The sequence below is a fragment of the Colobus angolensis genome, unplaced genomic scaffold (genome assembly GCF_000951035.1).
Source record: "Colobus angolensis palliatus isolate OR3802 unplaced genomic scaffold, Cang.pa_1.0 Scaffold231, whole genome shotgun sequence".
NCBI lineage: Eukaryota > Metazoa > Chordata > Mammalia > Primates > Cercopithecidae > Colobus > Colobus angolensis.
Window position 1 is genome coordinate 1,328,436 of NW_012115500.1, and position 19,924 is coordinate 1,348,359.

The window sequence follows — 19,924 nt, forward strand, 5'->3', positions numbered from 1 at the left end:
AAATGTTTTTGTAATGGGTTGGTTTTGTGCTGGTTCTGGAATAATTAATAGGAAATATTAGACATAACTTATATTTGCAGAACTAGTGTGGGCCAAGTCGTGTATATTATTCCTTGACAACATCAGGCACACATGATCACTAAATTAGTTGCTGTATAATTAAAATAATTAAGTGATCTTTACTAAGTGATGAATCATATTTGATTTACAAACTCATAAAAGTAATGATACAACTTTTGGCTACATCTTACTCTACTGCAGAGTAGGAAATGTATTGGCTAGTTTGCTGAGTGCTTTAAGATTATAATTTAAATACTGTCCCTTGAGATGTTAATAAATCCAATTCCCTGATATTTAACATTTAACCAATTGCCTTTATTCATTTATACTCTTATTTTTCCTGTTTTCAAGCTTGAAATTGTTGCTTTCATAATGGTGTGATGCACCGATCACATGGAAGTTTAACATAAACTTAGAGTTTAAACTTGATTTTTCCTTATTAGTGGAGACCCTTTCTGGGCAGAGGTCTTTCTGAATTAAGGACAGAGGAAAGCCTTGTTTGTTGGCAAAAGCAGACCTATCTCAGGACCACTACTGGCTGCTACATCCTCTTCTTAAATCTGAACCAGGAATCACTGAAGAGAAGGAATCTTGGTAATGTTAAATGTTTATGTTAACAGTAGCATTTATTCATTTGTTAAGCATTTTTGACAAATTTTTATTGAGTACATACTTACCATCTGCCACGCACTCCTCTAGATACTGCTGGGAATATAGGGTTGAACAAAAAAGAATCATAGCCTATTGGAACACCCATTTTTAAAATAATATTAAACAGTAAGCTTGAATTATATAATATTATTAATCAAAGCAACTTTTCATAAGGAATGAAACTACACTTTACCAAATAGAAGTCATATGAACTTTTAAAATGAAGAGACATTTCTATTTGCATGTTATTTACATGCTTCTAAACACTTTAAAATAATTTTTTTCTGACAAAGTTTAAAGATCTCTAGCTCTCATTAGAATTTTATTTAGTCTGTAATTGACGTAGCAAGTTAATGAGGCTTTATATACATATAAAATAAACTTGAATGTATTTTTAAATGTCTACATAGAGAGTTCTATGTATGTGTGAATACTCTTTAGAAAGATATTTTCAAAATTGTTGACATCTGAAAGATTCATTCCTTACTGTGCTGTTTCCCTTAGAGATTATGCAAAATTTAATTGTGCTTTTAAAGACATTGTGCATAATAGATCTACGGGTAAATCAAACTGAATATGAAATCATTTTGTGAGACCATTTGGTTCTTATATGATCTAGCTATAGGTACTTGATTGTTTTCCCCACAAAAGCACTGAGTAAACTTATCTTTGTGAAAGGAATATAATTTTCCTTTCAAACAGTGAAATGGCAAGAGAGAAACATGGCGAGAGTTCCACTGTTTGAAAGGAAAGGCATCTTCTTAACTAGCATTTATTTTTATTTTTAACTATTATTTTAATTTCAGGGGTACAAGTGCAGGTTAAAACTATAATTTAATAACTCTCAGTCTTGAGCTATTTTTCAGTAAAGTAGCCTATGTGTATCACTAGCACTGATTTAATGAAGTAGCGAGAGGAGAATCTGTAAATGTAGAAATGAAGTAATTGAAAATCTATTAGCTGAGAGGTTCCTGCTCATGCTATATTTAGAGAACACAATTAAAAGAAAAAATTGGAAAAAAAACAAGAAGGTTTCATGTGAAAAGACACAGAGAATGACAGTACACAATAGAAAGAGCTGGGTTAAAGAAAAATAAAAATGGAAACATTTATCTAGTGCAGCATGATATTAAAATATTCTGAAAGAGCATGAAAATTAATTATCTACTTTAGTTTTCCTTTACAAATGAGTTGGAAATGTCAAACAAATTTCTAGATAAATGAGAAGGCTAAGCACTGAATCATTTGCAGGTGTTTTCTGAACACAGCAGAGCCTGGTAGATTCTGACATACATGAGAAAAGCCCCCACCAATTAAGGTGGGTTTCTCATACTCATATGCACTTCCACTGTTGTGGACAATATGGTCAAAAGTGAAGAAGCCCATGTTGCCCTTTGTTTTGAAAGACAAGATGATATGGTGGAAGGAACACTGGGCTGAATCTCTAGAGACCTAATTACACTTTCACCCTTCATCTCAGCAACTCGGAGACCAAAGCATGTAGGATTTCAGCTATGGAACTAGGGGACTGAGATGAAAGAGTTAAACATATTCTCCTCTAAGGTCCCTTCCAAATTGATCATGCTGTAGCCTTGGGATATGTTGTTCTCTTACAGACTAAACCACAGATACAATCATGTTCATGCTTGGACCTCAGGCCTGAGAAGGCTTACTATATGTTTACAATTGTAATCGCTGGAAAGTATACAGGGCATGGATATCTTGGAATTAAATGAGCACATGGTTACTTACAGTAAAAAGTTTCTGTTTCATTAAGTACAAATTCTTGATTAGAATACAAGCAGGCAGTTCTCCCCACCTTTGCAATTCTATAGCCTAAAGGATTAGGCTAAAATGATCATGTTTATTATTAAGCAACCAAAGGAAGATGTTCTCATATGGAAATGTGTGATTTCTTCAAGAAAATATATTTGCAACAGGATTGTAAATAAGAGAGAAAACCCAGTGATTGATATATTTCTACAATCAATATTACCATTCATCTCAAGACCCACTCATTTAATAAGCCTTTTATGTGTAAGACACTTACATTTATAGATTAAATATTTATACTTAGACATTTTTAGTGTTTTAGAAGAATAATCAAAAGGTAGAAAATATACATGATTTGTTAAATGTAACAAGCTGGCATCCTATTTCTACATTTGAAAAAACAAAATAAGCTCAATTTGGCATCTGTAATCAATGTGTTCATCAAAATGCTACAAGAATAAATTGTATGGATAAACATGATTGGCATACCGCACACTGCAATCCTCCCTCAGAGATTCACACTCAGCACTAACATCATCTGAGGCAATTTATTTAGCTTAAAAAAACTTTATTGACATAATTTGCTACCATAAAAGCCACCCATTTAAATAGTTTCTAGTATATTCACACACTGTCACGTCACCACAATGCATTTAAGTCATTTTCTTCACCCCAAAGATAAACCCTATAAACATTAGTTGTGACTCCCTATTTCCCCCAAAGCCTAGGGACTGCCTCACCATCCTTAGGCTACCACAAATTTTTCTTGTTTTGTAAATTTGATATTTGGACATTTTATATAAATCAAATCATACAACATGTGGTTCCTCTCATTTAGCATAATGTTTTCAAGGATCATCAATGTTGTAGCATGTATCAATCCTTCATTCCTTTTTATTGCCAAGTAATATTACATCGTAAGAATATACTACATTTTATTTATGCATTTATCAGTGATGATGGGCCTGTGTGTTTTTTCTACTTTTTGGCTATTATGAGCAACATTGCTGTGAATATTCCTGTAGAAGTTCTTTGTGGACATATACTTTCATTACTCTTGGTTATGGTTATATATCTAGGAGTGGAACAGCTGGATCATATGGTAACCCTATGTTTAACAGTTTGAGGAAATGCTAAACTATTTTCCAAAGAGACTGCATCATTTTACATTCCAGCCAGCAATGAATGAGGTCTGCCATTTCTCTGTATCCTTCTCAGCACTTGTCATTGTTTTTTTTAGTTATAGTCATCCTAGTGATTGTAAAGTGGTATTTCAACATGGTTTTAACTTGCACTTCCCTAATAGGGGATAATGATGCTCTGTATCATTTAATGTGCTTATTGACCATTTACATACCTTCTTTGTAGAAATGTCTATTTATGTTCACTGCCCATATTCTAAATTGGGTTACTTATCTTTTTATTATTTACTTGTAGTTCTATATATACTTAAGGTCCAAGTCTCTTGTCAGACATATGATTGGCAAGTGTTTTTTTCCAATTCTGTAGGTAGCCTTTTCACTTTTGATGCTGTCATTTGGTGCACAAAGGCTTTTTATTTTGATGAAGTTCAATTTATCAATTTTTTTTTATCACTTGTGCTTTGGTGTCATATTTAAGAAATGATTGCCTAAACCAAGGTCACAAAGGCTTACTCCTATGTTTTCTTCTAAAAGTTACATAGTGTTTGCTCTTACATTTAGATCTGTGGTTCATTTTTAGTTAATTTTTGTGTATTGTGTGAGGTATAGGTCCAACTTCATTCTTTTGCATCTGATATCCAATTGTCTCAGCATAACTTTTTGAAAAGACAGTGCTTTCTTGCACTGAATTGCCTTGGCACTTATTGAAAATCAATTCACTATAAACGTATGGGTTTACTTCTGGACTTTCAATTCTATTCCATTGATCTATGTATCTTTTGCCAGTATCATACTGTCTTAGTAACTGTAGCTTTGTTAGTAAATGTTGAAATCAATAAAGGTGAGTCCCCCAAGTTTGTTCTTTTTCAAGGGGGTTTTGGCTTTTTTGCATTTCTTGAATTCCAATTACAATTCAGGATCAGTATGTCAATTTCTGTAAAAAAGCAAGTTGGATTTTGATGGGGCTTGTATTTGAATCTGTAGATCACTTTGAGGAGTATTTCCGTCTTAAAAAGTCTTTAGATCCAAGATCTATTTATGAACCCTCTCTTTCTTTCTTAAAAGGACCTATTTCAAGGTGCAGGAAAATCTTTAGTGACATTCTTCATATCACTCTTCTTGACAAAACTGTTTAATATTAGAAGGTATTTCTGTCAACTATGCTGATGACACAAGGCTAAGAAAAGAACATATAGTAGACCCAATGATATCAGGACAGACTGATATACTGACATCAACAATATGATATTTTTCAGTCTTAAATATCAATAACTATATTTAGGTTAAAAAATTTAACTGTTCTAGAACAATTTGAGGGAGTTTTAAAAAATATTATATATGATTGGTACTTATTTTAGCTCTAGAAGTGAAGACTTAGGGCATGATAGCTGGCTTTTTAGATACTTGAAACTTCATATATGGATGAAGAAGCAAAATGAAGCAAAATAATAGGATGATGTTATCAGAGGATAGATTCAGCACTATAAACATATTTTATACATTATAAAAGGCTGTGATATATTTATTAGTTCATAGTATAATTTTAAAAGATCATCTTAATAATATTAGATATTCATAATGATGACCATCAAAACTGCAAGAGACTCAGTTACCAAAAGGATACTTCCTTTTTCATTATCTTGTATTTACCTAACAGGGGAGAGAAATTGGAACATTTTAGAGACATTCTTAGCAACAAAGTTTGCAAAGGTTTTACTTTTTGCAGTGAAGAGTAAAATTGTTCAGTTGAGTCCAGGTGATTATGGCGGTAACTTTATTGGCACTATGAGTACTTTTTAGAGTTCACCAATTTTGAAGTTGATCTTCCTTCTTTCCTTCCTTCCTTCCTTCCTTCCTTCCTTCCTTCCTTCCTTCCTTCCTTCCTTCCTTCCTTCCTTCCTTCCTTTTCTCTTCTTTCCTTGTCTCCTTTTTTTATTTTTTATTTTTGGAGTTTCGCTCTTGTTGCCCAGGCTGGAGTACAGTGGCACAATCTTGGCTTACTGCAACCTCCGCCTCCCGGGTTCAAGCAATTCTTCTGCCTCAGCCTCTTGAGTAGCTGGGATTAGAGACATGTGCCACCATGCCCAGTTATTCTTTTATTTTTATTTTTATTGTTTTGTATTTTTAGTAGAGACACCGTTTCCCCATGTTGGACAGACTGGTCTCGAACACCTGACCTCGGGTGATCCACCTGCCTTGGCCTTCCAAAGTACCTGGCTTCTTTCTGATTGAAAAACATAAAGCTGAGGCATAGAGGAATATCTTTTCTATGAGTGAAGTGGCAACTTAAGCTAACATTGAAGCTAGTAATAACATTTCTACAACTACTGAAAGCTTGCTTTATGAGGTTGGTAAAATTGTTACTGTCTCTTTACTAATGAGTAAACTGAAGTTTAGAGAGGGTATATAAGTTGTCCAAAGACACAGAGCTAGTTAGTAGCAGAGCTAGCAACACTCAGGGGTGTCTGATTCTAGCTGCTGTTTGTCTGCCTTCCAAGAGAGAGGCTTGAGCAATAAATTATGTAGGTTTAGTGTAGTGACTCAATTCCTTAGGTCTATTTCTGTTGTTTCCCTTATCCCGATTGTATTATTTCGTCTTCATTTCCTTTGCCTTGAAAAACTTCATGGAAATTGGACTCTGGTGATTCTGTTACATCTCGGTTCTTTTCAGTGTATTGAAACTTCTGGGCATGGGTAATTGTGGTGATAGCTTGATATCTGTTAATACCCACAGATCATGAGATGACACCTAAAAGCACTGGAAGCACAAGCTATTCTAGAATACTTGGTTCATTTCAAACCATTTTAAAGTATTCTTTAATCTAAGATCTATTAGTCTGATCCCGGTTTTGCTTATCTTAGGAATTGGCTACACATTTAGAGATGCTCTAATTTAAAAAAGATGAATCTGAGAAAATGTAACCTGAAAGAAGAGTGTTAAATTACTATGTTTCCTGGATTAACATAGTTTATACCTGTGCCCTCAGGACCTGCTAAGAGTCTACCATCATCCCCAGGTGGATGTACCAAAATAGCTGCCACAAGAAAGTACCACAAACTGGGTGGCTTAAAACAAAGGAAATTTATTTGCTGATAGTTCTGGAAGACACAAGCCTAAACTCAAAGTGTTTCCAGGGCCATGCTCCCTCTGAAGCCTAGACGGGAGGATCCTTCTTGCCTCTTTCAGTTCTGGTAGCTCCAGGTATCCCTCAGCTGATAGATGTGTGCCCCCTCTCTCTTCACAGGACATTCTCCGTGTGTCTGTCCTTACATTGCCTTCCCTCTTTTTATTAGGACCCCAGTCATATTGGATCAAGGGCCTACCCTACTCCAGTGTGACGTCATCTTAACTTGGTTACATTTGCCAAGACCTTATTTCCAAAGAAGATCACATTCACATGTATGGCGGTTAGGACTTTCATATATTTTCAGGGGAAACAATGGGACCCAGAACATCATATTTTTATTTGCTTTAGGGCTGAAGTATGATTTTTTCAGACCAGTGCCTCAGAGAAATGTGGAGGTGAGTGGAATCATTCTACTGAAAATTAGTATTTTAGCATTTAGAACATATGTTCTTTGTCCCACTTCCTTCAAAAGCTTATTTACATATTCATGATGATGTGGATATTCTCATATTGAAGGTCTCTACAAGATGATGTTATATCAACTAGTGCAGTATGATTTGACAACAGTAATACTGCAGTGTGGTGAAAGTACCAACAACTGACAAAATCCAGAGACTAGCTGCAACAATCAGAGATTGATTGATGTTTGAAGCCCAGCTTTCAGCAGCAGCTGCTTCATTGAGAATTGGTTTTAGTGACTCAGCACTGTAGCTGCCATTTTTCTCTGAGCCAGACAAATCCTGACATGAGCAAGGTACTGTTATAGGAAGTATAAATTCAGCTAGTTATGACTGTCATTGGCCTAAATATGAGACTTGTAGTCATTCTCAGATTAAAGGAAGGAGATAATTTTGATACTAAATGTAAATATTAGATTTATTTATTTATTTATTTATTTTAGAATGCAGTTTTTCTCTGTCACCCAGGCTGGAGTGCAGTGATGTGCAATCATAGCTCACTGTAACCTCAAACTCGTGGGCTCAGGCAATCCTTCTGCTTCATCCTCCCAAATAGCTGGGACTACAGGTGCATGCCGCCATGTCCAGCTAATTTTTCTATTTTTTCTAGAGGTAAAGTCTCACTATGTTGCCCAGGATGGTCTTGAACTCCTGGACTCAAGCAATCCTCCTAACTCGGCCTCCCAAAGTGCTGGGATTACGGATATGAGTCACTGTTCCTCGTCTGACATTAAATATATTTTCATCAAATTTTTTGTTGTTGTTGTTTATTTTCATTTTGTTTATAGCCTTCTTGCCTTTAAATTTAATTTAATGTAATGCCTTAAAATGAAGCATATCTAAATAATTCATCTTCTAAAGGCAAATATATAATATATAATTGTAACATTTAGAATTTAGTATGCCTAGTTAACACCCCTTTAGGGAAAAATAAACCTTTGTAAAAAGCATATTAGTATATTTTTAAATTCAAATTTAGTGACATCAACAGTGTTTACATTTAGCTGTTAGTCTTCCTTGCAGCAATGAAGTATATAGTCTGTATAGCCTAATACAGTGAACTTCTATCAATGCTTCTCTAGTTCTAGAAAGATCATGAATTAGAAAAATTAAGCTTTTTTTTTTGTTCTTGTTGATCCATATACCTGGGTTAAAAAAATTTTCAAAATGACAGCAATGACAAAAAGAAATAAGGTTAGGCTGCATTGCTTAGTAAACATAAGTAGGAAAACCAGAAATGAACATTTCAACCTTTTTCTCTTTATTGTTGAGCAAAATATGAAATCTTAATTTGGCCAGTTTCCTTTTGAGAGATTGTTCTTACAGATAATGCCTAGGAGTCACTCTTCAAAAGGGCCCTTTAAAATGGATTTATTGCAAAATTTTATTTCAAATTATTTTCTTAGTCTAAAATTCAAAACTATCTGCATCTTATTTAGATAAAAGCATCTAAATCTGCAGCATGTTAAATAGTTAGCAAAGAAATATTCCTCTGAATAAGATCCTTGTAATGCATAATGCATTCCTCTGCTGTGTGTGCTTTTTCTTGGGTATATGAGAATGAAAGAGCTATGACAATGTTAGGACAAAATAGACTCGGGAGAGAGACCTTCAGTCCAATAAATAATGAGATCAAAATGACACAGGAATTCACACTGAGTTAGTTTTGAAAGGAAACAAATGTCAGGGAAAGGAAAAAAGAAAGTTGGTTGTAAAGTCGGTTTTTAATGAAAAAAAATAGTTAAAATGCATTTGAAATTTTCATAGATATTTTCTGGTCCTATGCATATAATTGGTTTTTTAGAGGTCATTTGGTTTTAGATGAAGCTGAGTTTATCCTCCACCCCCTAACCTGACACCTCAGTAAAGGAATGGCCTGTGACCTTGTGCTAGTCATTCAGCCTTCTAAAGCACAGTTTTTCCTTTGGTACAAAGAATAGTCATAATAGCAACTTCTGTTTATTAAACACTTACTAAGTGTTAGGAATTACATTAAGTACTTTTCAGACATTGTCTCATTTAATCTTCACAACATCCTGTGAGGTGGAAGTTTTATTTGCACAGTACAAATAAAGAAATGTGAGCTGAGTTTGCCAAGTCATATAGCTATTATGTTCTAGAACCAGTCTGTCTCCAAAGCTCGCGTGCATAGCATTATACTGTCTTTAATGTTAGTCTTTGCCAGCCTTAGCCTTCCATGACCAAACGTTTATGACCATCTAACTTCCTGTGCCCAGTGCACACACCATCGACACTGCCTCTCAGCCAGATTCAAGCAGGTTGACCTTGCAAAAAGCCCTTTAATTTCCGACAGGTTACCTATGCAGAAGAAGAAACTAAAGTTCAAAGGGCTTATTGCTTTGTAAGGGGTCATTTAGCTAACCAAAATCATGTCCATTTAATAGCAGTATCTTGACTGACTCAAAAGGGCACAAAATTATAATATTTACTTCAAAAACATTTTTTAAAACTGGGGATATGTGCTAGCTTTTTTTTTTTTTTTTTTTTGTACTTCTCTTCCACCTTTCCCCTCTGTATCTCTAGGAGTCTATCAAATCACTTTCTGGTGGATGCACAATATGACAACACATTTATTAGTAGTCTTGAGCTGCCCTCATGGGCGCATTTGTGTGTGCTTTTTGAAACAGACCAGACTCCTTTGAGCAGGTGACTGATCTTATCAAGGTAGGGATGGAATATCTGGTGTTAAACTACAATGCTAAGAGGACATCTTATAGAAACCATTTTGAAAAAATACGGGATGTATCAAAAGTGACCTCTAAAGTAGCATTCGTCAACTTTACTTTCAGACAAAGTCTGAAAAGTATATTTCTTTTTGTTGCTCCTGTGAATCAACTTAGTCAACCACTACTACTAGTATTAAGTCAGTATGGCAGACAGACCTGGATTCATGACTTGACCTTGCTCGGCACTGGCTCGATTATAACCTCAAGCTTCCATAGGCATCCAATGGTACTAATTTTTTTTTTTTTTCTGACGGTTTTTGAAAGGATTCAGTGAGAGAATGTTTAAAGCATCTGGAAAATCATGGGCACTCCACAATTGTTTGCTCCCTTTCCTCCCAGTGAGTTGGTATGCTCATTTTTATATTTAACATAGTTTCATTGGCTTTATTTTGTGAGCACTAATGTTTATAGCTGCCAGATAGAAATATGCATCTATGTATGTAACAATACTGGAGTTAGACTGACTTAACTTTTTTTCAATTTATTTTATAATTAACATCAAAATTAACTGTGATGCCTAACAATTTCTCTTTAACCTCAGATATACCTATTAAAATGTTGTAAGTTGGCTGGGCATGGTGGCTCTTGCCTGTAATCCCAACACTTTGGGAGGCCGAGGGGAAAGAAACTATTTTTCTTATTTTGAGTTGGTGTAAGAGAAGAGTGTGTATATGTTAAGTGGGAGCAGGGTAGAGGGTGGGGGTTGCATTTCATGACACAGCGTTCAACATGCAAAATTGCCATTACTTCACTCGTATCTGTCTGTATATATTTTCAGGTGTGGCCTGTGTGGTTCTAGAATTTCTGGCATTTAAATACCAGTTTCTTGGTGTACAGCAACCTTTGTTCAGGTATTCTGCAACCATATGTAAAGGAGAGGTCATTTTAGAGCAGATTTTCACACCCTGATCTACTTGGAGAAAGGAAAAGTATTGTCTGGTCATTAAGTAGAAAAATGACAGGGTTTAGAATCCCAAAATGCATGCCAGTATTAAGAATTTAAAGGAATACTGTATATAGGATTCAAGGATAACACTAAAAACAGCAATGAAAACTGTCTTCCAAACAATTGGAAAGACCGTGGATAACGCAGTCACTATGTGAAGAGAAAAAGGAGATTACTAACATATTTCTTTTCAGAGGAAGAGAGAGGGATATCAATTTCTCATACAAAGTGAATTAGTATGATTGATTTTTATGAAAATGTGCTGGTAAAGAAAACTGGAATCTTTCCTGATGTCCCTTAAGCAGCTATACTACACATTCTGCAGACTAAAACTAGAGAGAAAAGAATCTTCAAAGACAAAGCTAAAATGGCGTGTTTTGTCAATATGAAGTGGACAATGGAATACAAAACAGAAATCTTTGGTCTGACTTCTCCCTGAAAAATATCCTCCTGGTTGGATAAACCAGGTCAGGTGGGGAAGAAGGACTGTTGGAGGGCCTAGTGTAATGTTGCCTGAATGTTCTGGAATGCTAATGACCTTCCAGGAATATTAACACATCTCACAAGTGATACAGATTCCCAAACTTTCTTCTTCTATGTAACAGTTGGCTTCTATGTTGCCAACTTTATTAACTTCAAAGCTTAATGTGAAATTTAAATCACTGTATCTTCCAGTGAAACAGTAAAAATTGAGGAGGATTTGTTTCAGTTTGCCATTTCTACTTACAGAAATCAGCCCCTGGCTGGTTGCATTGTCTCACTCCTGTTATTCCAAAACATTGGGAGACCAAGGTGGGAGGATGGCTTAAGGCCAAGAGTTTGAGACCAGCCTGGAAAATATAGTGAGACCCCATCCCTATTTAAAATACAAAACAAAACAAAAGCAATCAGCCTCTTAGAAAGAATGTATGAGTAGCAAGGCACTTATGCTTCATTTTACCTTCATTCCTGTCACCTCTTTTCTTCCTCTATTGTGAGAATTTACAAAGGACAGAATGACATAGGTACCTGTTGGGTGTTTTTTTCTCTCTTGGAATTCTGGAAATTTAAACAAAAGAATTATTGAGATCTGGCTTGTTCAGAACCGTAATTAATGCCTTTCTATTTCAAGAAATTATTGCTTTAGTTTTTCATGGGAGATTTAAATGGATTTAAGACATTTAGCCCACATTAGATTCCCTTTAAATTTGTTTGTCAGCTTGAATCAAGGCTAATTCTGTTATTCCATGATTTTAATCATTAGCTCTTTCCTGTAAAGGATAATAACATTTTTTTTTTTTGAACCTTTGCTGATTACTGCTGCTCTCTTCTGCCTTCTGTGAGAATACCCCATCATTCAGCTTCTGGCATTCTCTGATCTATCTTAGTCTTAGATTCTATTAATTTTCACATTTTTAATCTGTATATACTATACAAATTTGCTGACATTTCTGTTTTCAAATTTCTCCTTTTGTCTGACTTCCCGGCCTATACTTTCAGCTCCTGCCTTGGCTATTTTCCACCATCTGAATTCCACTTGTCTCCTTCTCACCTGTTATTTTGTTGGTGGTTCCACTATTGTCCTAGTTTCCTGGGCATAAAAACTTGGAATTGTTTGAGTTCATCATTCTCCCTCATTCAGTGTAGCTTATCTCCACATTCCATGGATTTTTCCATTTTGTAAATGCTTTTTATGACCATATATATTAGTTTTAGACATCAGTTTGGCAGTTATTGCAAAATCCAAAAATAACAGTGGATGAATCTCAATGTAAGTTTAGTTCTATCTCATGTGCAATCTAGGCAGGTGCTACAGGGCTGGTATAGTGGCTTAACCAGGTTAGGAATGCAGGCCCCTTCTATCTAGTTGCTTTGTCATCTCCAAAGTATTGTGTTTGTCCACCTCATCGAGCATGACTCACAACCACAGATGCAGTCCAATTTTCAGAAAGGGCAAAAGAGGAAGGAGAGATCACATTCCCTTCTCTTTCAGTATGTAACCTGGAAGTGGAATGTATCACTTCTGCACCTAGCCATAGTTAATGAAGAAATTCAGTTACATGACCTAGCAGCATGGAAGGCTTGGTAATACTATCTGTGGCTATGTACCCAGCTAAACTTTCTATTTCTATAGAAAGGGGCAGAGGAGCAAATGGAAACCAGTCAGCAGTATTCGCCACACTCGTCTTCTTCCAGTTTTGTAGTCTTCACCCTTTAGTGGGTCCTTATAGACCATTGCCAAGGCTGGTTCCAAAACTTTTGCTAGAGTTGCTATTTGCTCACTACCAATCCACCCATCACCCGTTCTTTCTATAAGGAATCATGTGTTTTTGGTGGTGGTGGTGGTGGTTGTTGTTGTTATTAAACCTCATCAAACCTTTGCTCAGTGGCCCACAGCATGAAGTCTCTGTTTCAATGTTGTTTGTAATCTGGTCCTAGTATACCTGTTTCCAGCCATCTCTCAACTTTTATCATTTCATTAATTTATTCATTTAGTATATGTATGTTGAGTACTTGCTATGTGTCAGGCAGAGTCATTCATTCTCCTAAGCTAGTTCATTTGAGTTGGTGGACAGAAAATATCCTCATGAATGCACATCCTTTTTAATGTCACCATTTCTGTGATGATTGTGTTCACCATTGTAATGCTTGAGAGGTTAAATGCATCCTCTTAAGAGCAGACTTTTAAAAGTAGGTCTTACAGTTGAAGTGGTTAATTTGCTTCACATAGTCAGATGATGTTCACTGGACACATTTTAGCTTTCAGGTTTTTATGTATTTTAGAACTATGTCTTGCTTTTAAAAACAAAACAAAAATTTAAAAGAATACTTATTGAAGGGGCCGGATGTAGTGGCTCATGCCTGTAATCCCAGCACTTTGGGAGGCCGAGGTGGGTGGATCACGAGGTCAGGAGATCGAGACCATTCTGGCCAACATGGTGAAACCCTGTCTCTACTAAAAATAAAAAAATTAGCTGAGCATGGTGGTGGGTGCCTGTAATCCCAGCTACTCAGGAGGCTGAGGCAGGAGAATGGCTTGAACCCGGGAGGCGGAGGTTGCAGTGAGCCAAGATCGCGCCACTGCACTCCAGCCTGATGACACAGCAAGACTCTCTCTCTCAAAAAAAAAAAGAATACTTATTGAAGTAGCTATAACTAGATTTAGTAGCTCATTGACATTGTAAAATAGTTCAGATGAAAGCATAGGTTAGGTCTTATCTCATGTGTTACAGTTGTCTAGTTGCTTATTTGTTCCCAAGCAACTTAACCTGATCCCCAATCTTACAGACTGAAGCATAAAAGCCTTTACCGGAACATGCCTTTAACTGGACTTTGTCCTCCAAACTACATTTCCTTCTCCCTCTACAGTCCTTGGTGTTTTAAGACAGAAATTTGCATAATGTAACTAACCTGACATGGTTTTTATATTTACATTTCATTTTCCTGAGAAGTCACTGAACCAGGTGAGATACATGAGGCTGAGTTATACAAGTTCAGGGTTAAAGCTGTATTTAAAATTTTGATATTTTGATCATCATAGATCTTTGCATAAATTTTTATTTTTAAAATGTATGGCATTTACATGTTATTCATCTTGATTTCTGAGCTTTTGGGCACCCCCTGAAATTTTGTGCTTGAGACCCCAAAGATTCTTCTCCTTTATGCATATTATTTGCATGTTACCATAGCTAGCAGCTTGAGTAATTAAAACTCAAGTTGGAAAATATGTATTTGGAAGAAAAAATAAGTATTTATTATTTTACCAAACCCTAGTACCAAAAATTACCTTAAATCCTGTTAGTTAATTGTTTAAGTATTTATATTTACAACTGAGGTCAGCTTGGAACATGCAGAGAAACGAGTCCCTGCAAGCGAGTACTGATTGTCCATCAAAAAGGAGAATGGACAAGCACTAGGATTAATCTTTTTAGCTACGATATTATATCTTTCTTGAAATGGCTGCTCTTGTTCCATCTCCAGCCTGGTAGCCTCATCTCTAAAGTGGCAGTGTAGACATGTAGTTTTCCCTGAGAAGGAGGAGAAGAGTAGGGAGGGGGAGTGAGTACAGCATGAGACCTTGAAGCCCAATGTACCCAGAGCAGTACTGCTTGTATCTATCTTGAATGTAGGCCTTCTGCTAAGGGGTTCATTTGAAAAGAAAATATTCCTCAGCTAAAAACAATAGTTTGAAAATGACTAAATGATATCCAAGATCTCTGCTAATTCTGAATGTGCATGTGTTTCTACTGTGATAAATTTCTGCTGATTCATCCATACTTTGATCTGCTCCCTTTGTAAAGGGTATCAATACACCTTGATGAGTCCACTGGCTTTTTTGGCTGTTGGTATGTCTTAGCTTCTATGTATATCACCAGGTTTTCTCTTGATTTAGTTGTAGTTTAAGGAGAAAGAATGCAGAAAGAATCAGACCTTGTGTGGTAGAAACATCATGCAAATTCTGCATCGTATGTTGAGGATCATGAAAAACATATTAGAGCATCTAATTATATCTATTTATATTTCATTGCAATGTCTGTTATTGTATTTAACATATATAATAATATAAGCAAATAAGTTATATTAGACTATTAGTATAGTAATATTTATAATTCATAGTATAAATATTCATATATAGGAGATAAGTACACACAAAAATTATTTTTGTATTTGTTAGGGGCATGCTACCTTTCTTAAAACCTTTCCAATAATTACTGCACTTTTGTTAGTAAAATGTTTGATAATTGATATTTTAAAGGATGAGTAGAGACTCTCATAGTCTCTTAACCTTTAGTATTTTTGTGTTAAGCAGATCTTCATTAAATCTGAATTTTTATGGACATTAGTAATAAAAAATATGGATGAAATATTTTCAAAGTCCACCACATAGGTACATTTGCATGTAAAATAAACTAGAAAGAAGTGAAGAGGGAAAAACATAACTATTTAACTCATTTTTTAATTTTGGTTGTATTGCAATAGACAGGGATAAGTGGATTTCTGTAAAATAAAAAACATTTAATCATGGGAGGGTTATAAAATTATAGGGATATTTTAAACATGCATTTTAAAAATGCAAATAGCAATGTTTAGTTTTATCTAACAGACTTTAAACCAGATTCCTATTTATAGTTTCTACTAGATCTTTGCCAAGGGCTGTGTCCAAATGGTTGAAAATATTAAGACTACAAAATTTTGTTTTCTTAATCATGTCTTTTAGAGGTACATATTTACATTACATTATATACATTTTGAAGTTTACAAATTTTCATCTTTTTACTACTTCCTGTATCATCATTTCTTCATTTATTTTTCACTTCCTCTTCTCAGTTCCTTATATTTGGTCTGGACATATAGGACTCATTGAAGGAAAAAGTCCAGACAAAGAGTGAGAGGAAGAGCAAATAGCATTTGAGAAACTGAGTATGGGAACAAGGTTAAAATGATGTCTGCTTTTAATTTTAAAATTCTTCCAAGGTGATAAAATATGCATTCAGGCAGCTCCAAGTCTGAAAAACACCTAATGCACCTTGACATTCAACAGATATTTATTGCACTCCTCCTACCATCTGTGAAACACTGTGCTGGGGACAAGACAAATGAGTCACAGTCCATGCCCTCAAAAGGTTTAAAAAAATATGTTTGCAGCAGGAAGGCAGATACTAGACCGAAATGTGTAATGCCTGTGATAAGCACAAAGACAGATATATATCAGGGTGTTTTCGAGCATGTAGGAAGGAACCTGCCTAGACTGAGGAAGGCATTGAAGGCTCTGGAAAGGATTGCCCAAGTTGACCCAGAATAGATGAAGAAGGTATACTAGCAAGGGGATGGGGAAGAGACTGAGGGCAAAGAAACTCAGCCGTAGGAGTGACAGAAACAAAGCACAGGATTCTCCTGGTGGTGTGTGATTATGGAGCTTTAGGATTGGTGCAGGTTCGGCATGGGTGAAAAGGAAGGAAAAGTAGGGTGGGGCTAGTTCTTGGAGGGCACCACGTACCATGTGAAGGGATTTGGACTTGATATTATAGGTGATAGGCAGACTAATAAGGGTTAATTATAGAATAATCATGACTATATTTGCTTTGAAATAATTCTGACACCTGTGTAAATAATGGATTTGCAGGAAGCAAGAATGCATACAAGAAAATCATTAGGATGTTGTTGCCACAGTCCAGGAAGAGTGAATGGTAGGCTGAACTAAGGCACTAAGAGTGTGGTGAAGGGAATTTGCAAAGTGCCTTATTGCTGTGAGTGGCTAATGTGTGTACCAATGGTTCATACTCCCATTATTTTTCACCCTTCTTATGCCAGATGCTAAGTCCTGAAATATAAGGCCCATTCTGTGAATAGGAATTATATATAGGTAGTTTACTTTGATTTCCAAGAGCAATATGGTTCGATTCCTTTGACATGATCCTTATGTGGGTACTGGGAATATTGGTACAATGCCTTAGAACACTTATGAAGGGTGCAGAAGATTCTCTACAATTATATTCTCAAAGTTTGATGTGTTTCTACGAACTTCCAAAGGTGGTATCATGTCAAATATTGTCCTACAATCATTTTTATGTGGCTACAAATGTTTCCTGTAATGATCAGTTGTTTTTACATGACGATTTCTCAACTTGACAATGATCCCTAACAGCATCAATGCAGCAATCATCCACTGGATTTTGTAGCTGATAATCCTGGGAACTAGTAACTGTTATTTGAAATAAGGTCCTTTTGACTTTTAATAGAAAATTTTATGATTGAATTAGAGGTTTGGCTTTTCCCAAGAAAGTCGGGCAAGTCATGATGCTAACCAGTTTTAACTAAATATTTTAAAAAGTCGAAAGTAATTAAAATTTGATTAATTAACTGAATTGCCACCTTTTCTGGCTTTTCATCTTTTTTTTTTTTTTAATTTGCAGGAAAGAAAGTGTATCAGAATTTTTTAAAACTGTCTCAGAAATAACAACATATTTTAATCAGAGATTTGTAAGTATCCTTTTCTTTATTTAGGAAATTATATATTGATTTTGTGAAAGAAATGACTCCTACCATAAAACACTTGACAGGAAATGGATATTTAGTCTGAAGTGTCACGTAAAATTTGAATGAGAGTAATGCATATGTGAAACTTTACCACTCCTCAAACAACAAAATAAATAAACCAAAGCCTCAATTAGAAAACCTTCACCAAGTCTATCTACAGCTCATAAATATTTGGTTTATTCTTTGGACATTTCTCTTTGATGATATCTTTTTCATTATCATTTTCCCTTTTGTGAAAATACATGTGTGTCCACATATTTTACAGAGTTTGTCACGTCAATGAGAAGGAAGAGAAAAAGTTAGGTCCACAGGAAAGGGAAGAAATAGTATTCTGTTAAAGTTAATATAGCTTTTCTATGATGATTTTTGGTGAAATTTTTTAAAAAATCAAAGCTAGGTCTCATAATACTAAGGTCCATATAGTTTCATCATAGTTATGAAAGACCTATGATTGTCCTATAACCAAAACTGATCAACTCAAGAATGAGGAATCTGGGAGACTTTTTCTATTTTAATTTACCAGAGTTCAAGACAAGCACACATTTTCACAAATATTTTATTAAATAAATTTAGAAGAACCAGTAAGTGAAAAAAAAGTTTTATTCCCTGAAAAAAAAAAATCATGTCTAATGAAGTTTTATTATAGCACTAAAGCAAATCACCAGCATATTGAATTTAAGAACACAGAGTTGATAGTGTAAAGCACACTTTATTTATATTATTATTACATTGTAATATATAATGAAATAATTATACAATTCATCATAATGTATGTAGTATCAGTGGGAGCGCTGAGCTTGTTTTCCTGCAACTAGATGGTCCCATCTTAGGTAATGGGAAACAGTGACAGATCATCAGGCATTAGATTCTCATAAGGAGTATATAACCTAGATCCCTCACATACAGAGTTCACAATAGGGCTCATGCTCCTATGAGAATCTAATGCCGCCACTGGTCTGACAGGAGGCAGAGCTCAAGTGGTAATGTGAGTGATGTGGTGTGGCTGGAAATACAGATGAAGCTTTGCTTGCTCACCTGTCACTCACCTCCTGCTGTGTGGCCCACTTCCTAACAGGCCATGGATTGGTATCCAGCCCATGGCCCAAGTGTAAAGAAGATCAGTAAAGCAAAGTTATACAACTAAAGTCTGGAGGTGAGTGGCCTCCTCACTAGCTGTGTGAGAGCTTGGACAGCATAATTCTGGGCTTCTCAACTATAAATATTTGTGTTTGAGCGTTGTTGACTAAAATGATGACTACCTTAGATCATTTTATGATTCCAGGATATCACTGAAACATTGCTGCTTAGTAGTTAACAGTCACTTTATCTTGGTTAATCTATTATTATATGATGTTAACATTTGTGTGGTAGTTAATAAAACTGACCAACAGGAAGTGAAATATATTTCTATCTTGCTTCATTGGATAAGACCTCAGCAATTGTTTAATGAAAAGGTGTATTAAATGTTTAATTACACATTTTGCAGCAATATAGGCTGTTTCATAGCTGTGTGGCATTAATTGTCAGTTTCATTGCATACATTTATTAATCTTGTGATTCCAGGTAAGTTGCCTGAACTTCCTAACACTTCAGTTTGTCAGTAAAATGAGGGTAACGATTCCCTGATATCACAGGATTGTCTTGGAGCTTAAAGGAAATGAAAAATACAATATAAATATTCACGATGACATTAACCTATACTATAACCGTGATTGCCTATCTTTACTACATTGTTTTATAGATCCTGAGGTTTTGTCCTTGTAAAGATTTCATTTGTAAGTGTATATATGCTAAGTTATGGATGATATTGGTATTTATAAAGTCATTGGAAGAATTACTATAATGCAGATTGTTGGCCACACTTCCAGCTATTAACAAGTATCTTTCATAATTCTTATGAAAGTAATTCATAATCTAATCTTTGGGAAATACAAATCTTTCCTTTAAAAATGATCCCCAAATCAAACTTGAAGGGGAACTTTGTAAAAAAATTCACATTTCT

At 35.3% G+C, this 19,924-nt stretch overlaps 1 protein-coding gene across 6 annotated transcripts in view; it reads left to right on the forward strand.

The window, feature by feature from the left end:
• Positions 1 to 19,924, forward strand: part of PKIB (protein kinase (cAMP-dependent, catalytic) inhibitor beta) — a 223,973-nt gene that overhangs the window by 149,168 nt on the left and 54,881 nt on the right. For 5 of the 6 annotated variants that reach the window (XM_011944443.1, XM_011944447.1, XM_011944445.1 and 2 more), the window contains one exon: positions 17,799 to 17,865. The exons of the other annotated variant lie outside the window; for it this stretch is intronic. The gene's annotated coding sequence lies outside the window, so the exon portion shown is untranslated. The remainder of the gene's footprint in view (positions 1 to 17,798; positions 17,866 to 19,924) is intronic. 6 annotated transcript variants of the gene reach the window in all.